Raw genomic sequence first — 9086 nt, 5'->3', positions numbered from 1 at the left:
TCTTCCTCATTCTTCTCCTCCTTCTCCTCTTCTTTTTCTTCTTCTTCTCCTTCTCTAGTCATATTGTTTTATCTCTATATGGAACTCTAAGTATGGGAATTCCTTCTGCTTGTACAGATTAGCAATTCATCTGTATCTTCCCATTTTAGTTCACTGACTGGAACACTGTAAGGCTTAATGACTTTTTCCATGGTTAGCAAAGTTCAAAACTTGTGGAATATGATGATCCATTTGGAGTCGAGAAATCCTAGGTTCAAATCTTACCTCTGACCCTTATTAGCTGGTTTATTATATGTTTTTGAGCCTCATCTTTCTTACCTGCAAAAGGGGGGTAATCATTCTCTTAGAGCACTTCTCACAAGTTTATTATGAGTCTTATTTGGGATGAAGCAGGTAAAGTGCTTCACAAACCTTATTGTGTTATATAAATACAAGCCATCATCACTATTACCACCATCATCACTACCAACATCATTTTGTTCCTCTCTATTTCAAAAAAATATGCATGTATTAAAAGTTTGAAATAAAATTATACTGAAAAGTATTAAGAATTTTTTTGCCAAATTACATAGTGTGCTTAAAGAGCTTAAAACACTAACTTTTTTCAGTTTTATTGGAGTAAATATCATATTAGGAATTTATTAGGGATACAAACTTTAAAAAGAAATATAAGAAATTATTGACTCAGTAGAAGCTATCTCAAAATAATCAAATTGGAAGAATGAAAAAAATGAGGTAGGAGGAAAATAGGATGAAAAATTAAAAGCAAGTTATTGTAACTTCTAGCCATTATTCTTTAATGAACGATATGACATTGAACTGAAAGTTCAATTCAATTCAGCTGAACAAGTAGCTATTAAGTATCCTATTCTGAAAGGCAGAAGCCTCTAAGTTCTAGAAATACAAAACAAACAGTTTCTACCCAAAGGCAGCTTCCTGGTCATCAGGCTCCATCAACTGAAATCAAGGCAAGTTTTCCATCAAATCCACAGTAGATATTTCTCCAAATGAGACCCACCTAGTCCGCTTGAGCCTGCCATTTTGGCCACTTTTTCCATTGCTCTGATGCATTTTACCTCTGCATGATCAGAATTCTTTTAATCTCTCCAGCCATTTGTCTCATCCCACAATCTGCTCATTGGGTTGTCAAAACACCAGTGCCCCGCACAACTGCCAGTGCCCTATACAATTGAAATAATTAAAAGAGCAATGAGGATGCCAGTCTGCCATCTCTCTTGACTATTCCAGACTCCCAAGAGAAAAAGGCCTATGCTAAAATCTCTTGGGAAACTGAGCTGTTATTCTAATAGAAACTCAACTGAGGAGGAAAAAAAAAAGCAATTGAAGGGATGAGGTCCTCTTGATGGTAGCTATAGTTTTTTGAGGCCATCCATACCTGTCCTATTTATTGATAGGTACAAAATAGGAAGAGGGAGAGGGAAATCAATCAGAAAGGTCCTTCTGTAAATTAGAGTGACTTCTAGAAATAATCAAAACTTCACTGAAGTGTCATATAGAGGGTTCCCGGCCATGAGTAATAGTCAATACTTCATTCCCTGACTGGAACGATAACAGGCAGATATTCTAATAATGTTGGAGGATTTACTACTGGACAGAAGTTGTAAGTAGGCATCTCTAAGCAACTTTCCTTGTCATTTGAGTGGAGAGGCAAAACAAAACTCCCAAAGAAGCATCTGGTTGCTTGGCTTGGATGGCTTCACTCACTAATTAGAACAAACACTTACATAGGTAGACTTGTTTAAGTTTTTGTTCTTTCTTTGAAGCAAATTGTTTCCAGAGTATTGTTGCAGAATGACTTCTCTGTGGGCTGGCTGGCAAAGATCACAGCAGATGGCACTGGGAGAAGGAACTGCAAAGAAAGTTGAGTTGATTCTTTGGATGGTTCCCCACATTTGAAAATAGCTTTGCTTATACTGTTTCCCCTTAAGGATCCTCAGTGAGGAAGGGGGAGGACTGAGGGGGGAATTGTCATCTTAGAATAAGGGGTTTAAATATGTTTTCAGTGATTTCTTATCAGATAGAGAAATTGACAAATTTGTTTTCTCCTTCAATGTTTTGGAACTAGAAAAGAGGCTGGTAGTGATTCATCAAAAACAATTTTATTATAAAATTTGATTGATGTTCAGAAATATGAGTGACGACGTTATAATGTATACCTCTGCATGGAGGGAAACACATTTTAGTCAATTGAGTTAGCCAATTTTATTATTTTTTAAAAAAAAATCCATATCTGGTTGTTCTTTTTATTCTAAAAATTTATGGTATTGTATGGAATAGAAATATGTATTTTTCAAGTTTATAGACAGCTGCCGACCAGGCTCCCCCCTTTTCCAATGTGGTCATTCATTACAACAGGAGGAGTAAATGCAATCAACGTTTTCATCAGTGTTTTCTTGGTTTGTGAGTAAATCAAAATCAGTATTTTCCTCCCTAAAATTACATTTCAGCACAAATTTACATGGGAGGGAAAAGCTTCAATTAGATTGATGCTATGATTAAAGGGACACGGGGCAAGGAAGTTGTGGCTTCTGTCCTTTGGATCTTGAAAGCCTCTATTTCATGCTTTGGCCATGACAAGTTTTGTGTACCTGGAGGAAAAAAAATGAAACATTAGTGTTCCATTTAACAAACAACTTTACAACCGATTGAATTGCAGAGTTATGCTGTATTTGAAGGAGCCTTAGAGATCTTGGCATCATAGATTGAAAGCTGCAAAGGGACTTTTGGAAGATATCTAGTAACTGTTCATTTTTGGCTGACAAAACTGGATGAGGCTCTTAGAGGTTGAGCGATTTCCGAAAAATCATATTTGTAGAACTAAAATCTAAAAAAAAAAATCAGATCTGAAAAGTACCTCCTCAAATATGTAATTTTCCAAAATATTCCTATAACATTCTATGTAGTTGCAATATCTCTTCTGTGCTATAAGCAACATATTTATACACCTGCATATGCACATAACCCTGGAAATCTTCATGTTTACTTTAAAAATTCTATAAGCATGAAATTATTAATATAAAAGCTTTCCTCAAACTTTAAGGGACTACTAGTCAATTTAAAGACACAACCTGAAGTTTTTTCTTTCTTTGTGGGCTTTTTGTCCAGATTTATGATTTTATCAGTATGGGAACACCTTTCATGCTGGTTGGCAATTGATCTAGAACTCCAGCCTTAGGGAGAGAACTTGATGATAGAGAGCTCCTTGGAACACTGAGAAATGAAATAACTATGATGACACAGCTAGTCCATGTCAGAAACAAGACTTGAACCCATTTCTTCTTAGTTCCCAGCTGAGTCTCAATTTTCTATATTAGGACTTCTTAAACTTTTCCCACTCACAACCCTTTTTCATCTGAGAAACTTTTACATGACCCCGAGTATATAAGTATATAAAATAGGTATGCAAATCAAACATTTACTGAAAATAAATTATAATTTCATAACCTCTCACAATCAGTTACATGACCCTATATGGGAACGTGACCCATAGTTTCAGAAGCTATACTCTATACAATGCTGCCTTTTGAATTGAATAAACAATAAGCTTATTTTTACAGTCTAACAGTTTAACTACTGAGAAAGAGATATTTAAATATCATTTCCTACTTAAACACTTATGATAGAAGAGTAGATTGAACTGGTGAGCAGAAGGAAACTTAGGCCTATTTTTCCATGATGTCATCACTGTGAAATGCTAATTTTATATCAGGATTTCCTTAGGGTTTCCATGACTGAGTTTTTGTCATCTTAAATTCCTGTTTCCATTGTGGTAACTACTGACTAGATAAGGCATTTATCTATCAGTATATTCTAGGAAGACATCTGAGGTCCATCAAAATGCTGGCTAACGTTTCTTTTATTCACTGAGAATGACTAATAAGTCATTAGCTTTCTGACCTTCAGAACCCTCCTGTGCTGTAAACTAAGTTCTTAACACAATTGAGAAATGAGAGGTATACATTTTATGTTTGAATTCTCACTGCATGATGTCAAAGCATTTAAGTAGTTCAGTGGATAAGCAATGGGTCCAAAGTCAGGAAAACTGGAGTTCAAATCCTGCCTGAAACCTTTAAGTGACTCTGGGTAAATCACTTAGCTCTTTGCCTCACCTTTCTCACTTATAAAATGAGGATAATAATACCATCTACTTCCCAAGGTGGTTGTGAAGATCGATTGAGATAATTATAAAGTACAATCATATAGTACTCTTACCATAATCAGTACCCTTTCAATAAGAAGAACTATATGAATGTTAACTTGTATTATTAACTATTCTGATCTCCACAACTATGAACTGCTTTCCTGGCTACTAATTTAATATCTGGTTTACTTTTTATCAAAAAAGGAAAATAAGAATATTTTCTTAAAATGCTATAATATATTTCTTTTTGTGCTACACCATGTCTTTTGGACATGGCTATCTGGTATATTTAAAAAGTTAATTCTCCTGCTATCCACTTGCTACTTATTAACTTTATGACATTGTGCAATTCTTTTAGCTTTGCTGGGCTTCAGTTTCTCCATTTGTAAAGCGCAGTGGGCCAAAATAAAGAATGGATTGATTTAACAACACATTTATTTCATACTTTGAGATGTATCAAATATTTTGCTTGTGAGATGAATAATGTAATTTTTCGAAACTGCATTTGTGATTTCCCTATGTTGGGGGAATATTTTCATCAGGAAATGCACATCAGAATTTGCTGACTGACTGTCCTCAGAGAGCAATCACAGAGCATTGAGGGATTCTTCAGGTGGGTCAGGACCAAAGGCCAAATTTGAACCCAGATCTTAGGACTCAAGAACCTCCCCACCTCCACTGCCTGTTTGGCTTAATTGTAATAAAGGATGAGTATAAGTATTAACCATTTTATAAGCAAAGAAACTGAGATAGGGAGAAATATACCCAAGGTTACATAGCAAGTACATGTTAGAGCCAAGACTAAATCTGAGATCTCCCAATTGTTTCCAAATGAAGTTCTTTTTCTGTCTGTCTTACTAGCTGCCTTTCAAAATCCACAGACATGAGGCTGTCGATTAGAAAGGGGGGAACACTTTGTCTTTTCATAGAAACTGTTGGATTTAGAATTGCTGTTTTTTAAAGTCTCTGTAATACTCCCACTCTCCATCCCACCCACCCAGACTTTGAATCCAAAGGCAAACTGAGCCAGGCAAAGTCACTTCCACAGCTCTGTCTGTTTTCCCATAAGCCTTTGCTCTTCACCCACCTAGGCAGAGCCCTTTTGCCACAGTCCCCTGACTTTGGTGGAAACAGGGAGGGCAGCTCCATCATTTGTTATTTCCAAAGAACAAGTCTTTTAGCGACAATGTTGCACTTTGTGTAAAAGACTTCTTGTTTAAAAACAGCCAGTGGCTTTTTTTCTTCCTACATCAATCTCAGAACCTGCCATGGCCATCTCAGGCAGTTCAGTGCCTTGAGTTTCTGGCTGGCTGAAGGGGATGCTCAGGAAGGATTGCCTTCATCTAGAAAGTAATGACTAGAGGAAAAGAGAAGATCACAGGTAGAAAGGAAGAACTGTAGGAAAATAACAACAAAGAACAAGGGAGGAGATCAATGACAGCAAGGGCAAAAAATTCGAGAATAACAGGAAGGTGAAATTGGTTCATATGTTGCTGCTAAATTGTATTTACTTCCTCACAGGGGTAGCTGATCTCTAGGTGAAGAGACCTCAGAGGTCATACTACCACCCTTTCATTTTACAGATCAGGAAAATTATATTCAGAGGATTTAGGGAATTAAAATAATAAACATCTAAGGTGGGACTGGAACCCAGGACTGCAAGTTTAGCATTTTATCTACTATGTCAGACTTAGAAAAAAAAAAATTATGTAACATAATTAATACTATAGTAGCTAAAATAAATTGAAAATCTTTAGATCATAATTAATTTATGAATTAGATAGATCTATAGGGATTATTGTTGTTGATATTTTTTTCTATCATTCTGAATTTTGAGATAGCCTTACAGCTAAACTTTCCCTGTTGAGAAAGAGTAAAGCTGTATGTGCTTGTGTGGATGTGTGTGTGTGTAACTTTTCTGCAATCTTACTAAGAAAAATAGATATAACCAAGTGGCTCCTGCACCCCAGAAAGGACTTTCAGAACATAAAACCCTTCTAATTCCTTAGATCCTTGTGAAGGTGAAACCTGCAGAAATAAAGACTACCCAGAGGTGGCGCTCTGGTTAAAGTACACCTGGATTTTGATTACCGTGCTGATTTACTCCAGATGCCTCTGAAGAGACTTCGTTACCCATTATCTCTTTTGTATTTATGCAACCACAGCCTCAGCAAAGAAAATCTCTGGTAAAAAAGAAAAAAGAAAAAAAAAAAAAAAACAAAAACAAAAAAACCCTTACACTTCCCTCCACATTGTGGGTGAAAATATTACTCCACAGACCAGAAGATTCGAACATCCTTTAATTCAGGAGCAGAGAAGGCCCCTTTTAAAAAGCTTGCTTGAAGAATCACTCTTATCAGTTTCTCAGAAGAAGCCACATCAGCCTGGGACTTTTCCTGTAGCCAGGCTGGTCCTCAGCAGTTAGCCTTCGAAAACTCGGACAGGGTTTGCTTCTTCTCAACTTGCGGAACGTCAGTTTGCTAGAGAAAGATTTGTGAAATGTGTTTTTATTATAGGCCTAAATTTAATTGTCCCCACCCCATTGTGAATTGCTGTTATCTCACTTTTAGGCTGGTAAATTATTTACGTGGAGAAAATCGAGTTAGGAAATTAAGATCTTCTACTTCAATGTGTATAGAATTCTCTCTTCTGCTGTCTGCTTTTGTCTAAGTCCTCTCCTAATTAGTCACAGAGGGAGTGGGAGATTTTTAGGGGGTTATTGAAAATTTCTACATTATTGAACCCTTTTGAGATCACATTCTTGCCCATCATAACTATGGCAGGGTGAACCATGGAAGGTTGCAGCTCAATATCTTACCTCTGACACATATGGGTTATATGAGCCTATCCACATTGCTCTATTTTATGTACATAGATTTTAATGTGTTGTCTTGCCTCATTAGAGGGTGAAGTTTTTGAAGGACCAGGCATTTATATTTCCTTCTATCTTGAACACTTAGTACGTTGCCTGGCACATAGTAAGCTCTTAATAAATGTTTGTTAACTAAGAACTTCTCAATCTCTTACTAATATGTATTCCAAGGAAGAGACTATGGACCGTACTTCCTCAGCACAGGTCCAGCCCATAATATTCAAGAATGTTATGTGTTGTGATACCATTCAACAAATTTCAACATCTGTGATATTTTAAGTTAATTGAAAAGTGTTAAGTTAGATTTATAGTAGAAGTTTCTGTATACTTTATACTATGGTATAATGCAAAATATGCCAGATGGAGACCCCAAGGACCTGAGTGTGAATCCTGCCAATGGCTCTACCCAATCGTGGGCACTTTTGTGGGTCTCAGTTTCCTGAGTTGAATGCCCCCAAATCCTTTTAGCTTGAAATCTAGGATACTAAAGTTGTTTATTTTAAACTATTTTCTGCTATTTTGGGTGCACAGTCACCATTCAGATGTTATTAGTATTTCTTTGGAAGCCTGAATTTTGAAACTCTATAAAACCTGCAGATAGTAAAATCATGACTTGTGAATATTGAGCCATTCTAACTGGTTTTGGGGGGACAACTTTCTTGTCTTCTCATCAGAAATTGAGGAACAGATAAATTTATCCCACAGGGCTGATTCCATTTCATGTTCTGATAAAAGGTTAGAATCCAAAGAGAAATTAACATCACCTAATCCTATCAGAAACAGAGATACAGAAAAGTGAGGGGCTTTGCCCAATATCTAAGAACTGGAGGCTTAAAAGTCAGATCCAGCTGTCTTGACACTAAGGCCAAGACTCATTTACTAAATCACAGCTAGCAAAAGGACTTTGTCTTTCCACAGCGATTTTCCTAGGACCATCCTTCCATAAAGTCCCCCTAACAATTACACCTAATATAGGCCCGGCAAATGGGTCTTTTATTACCTCTTTTACAGTGAAACGTCGAATCCTGAATTGAAACTTTAGAAGCTAATAGGAGGAGGTGGAAGGAAACATTTCCTTTGCAAGTTCTCCGACTGGATGTTCCTGGGTTCTAACACTGAGAACCTTGCTTCCACATATATGATTTGTATTAAAAGTGAGCTTCCTCATTCTTTAAAACATGCTCGATTGCCTGTCTGGCCTTATTGTTCAGAACTTTGCTTCTCGATGCCAGGGAGAAATGGGCTCCTCTTCTTCTCACAGCAGGCTGGGTGGCAGGCTAAGAAAGGCTATCCCCTCCATAAAATTTCTTCAGCGTTGTCCTCGAGCCCAATATTATCAGTGAATATTCCCTGAGAGCTTTCTATGTGCTTCGGGGCAAGAAAGATTTAAAAAAAAAAAAGTCTCCCTCAAAACTTAATAAAATAATAAAAGCAAGATGATTGCTGGGTTTTTTTTTTTTCGTGAACTAAGCTTTCCTTTAGTTTCTGAATCTAAACATTCTCTTTAACAACTGTGTGTGTATGTGTGAAACCCAACAGTCCCTTGCTCCTGGGACAAGAAGAAAACTACTTTTTTTGGAGCTTGAGGACCCCCCAACACCACCACCGTTTAGGGTAGAGGAATTTCTGATTTGAAGATGCCAAAGTTTTCCCAGGGCCTACACTAGAAAAGTATGGGGATGCCTCCGAAACCTAGAGAACAAGTAAGTGTCCCCGGGCCGGACACGCAGGCCGCGTGGGCAGGTGAGAGACCACTTCCAGCCTCCTTGCTTCAGTCCTTTAGGCACAGCAAGAATCCAGGACCAGCAGCAGCGGAGGGAAGCGGCGAGGGTCCCTGAGTCTGCTGCTGCTGCAGTCGTTCCCCACCTGATACTGCCCTTTCCTTTTCTCCTCGTTCCCTCCACTTTTCCTCCACCTCTCTCTCTCTTTCCTCCCTCCTTCCCTCTTTCCCTCTTTCCCTCCTTCCCTCCCTCCCCTTGGCCTCCCCCTCCCACCCCCGCCTCCGGTTTCAGTCATCCCTTTGTCCTCCCCCGGATTGGCAGGTTTTATTAT

At 37.8% G+C, this 9086-nt stretch overlaps 1 long non-coding RNA gene across 1 annotated transcript; it reads right to left on the bottom strand.

Annotated features, from left to right (window-relative positions):
- Positions 1-2158: 2158 nt before the first annotated feature.
- LOC141541815 (uncharacterized) lies at positions 2159-8955 on the bottom strand. Its single transcript, XR_012481909.1, has 3 exons — positions 8035-8955; positions 6402-6642; positions 2159-2609 (listed from the first exon to the last, which is right to left on the bottom strand). It is a non-coding gene; the product is annotated as an uncharacterized LOC141541815 (long non-coding RNA).
- Positions 8956-9086: the final 131 nt, after the last annotated feature.

Source organism: Sminthopsis crassicaudata, chromosome 4 (assembly GCF_048593235.1).
Source record: "Sminthopsis crassicaudata isolate SCR6 chromosome 4, ASM4859323v1, whole genome shotgun sequence".
NCBI classification, from domain to species: domain Eukaryota; kingdom Metazoa; phylum Chordata; class Mammalia; order Dasyuromorphia; family Dasyuridae; genus Sminthopsis; species Sminthopsis crassicaudata.
Note: the sequence above shows the minus strand (reverse complement) of the source record. Positions and strands in the feature narration are given on the sequence as shown.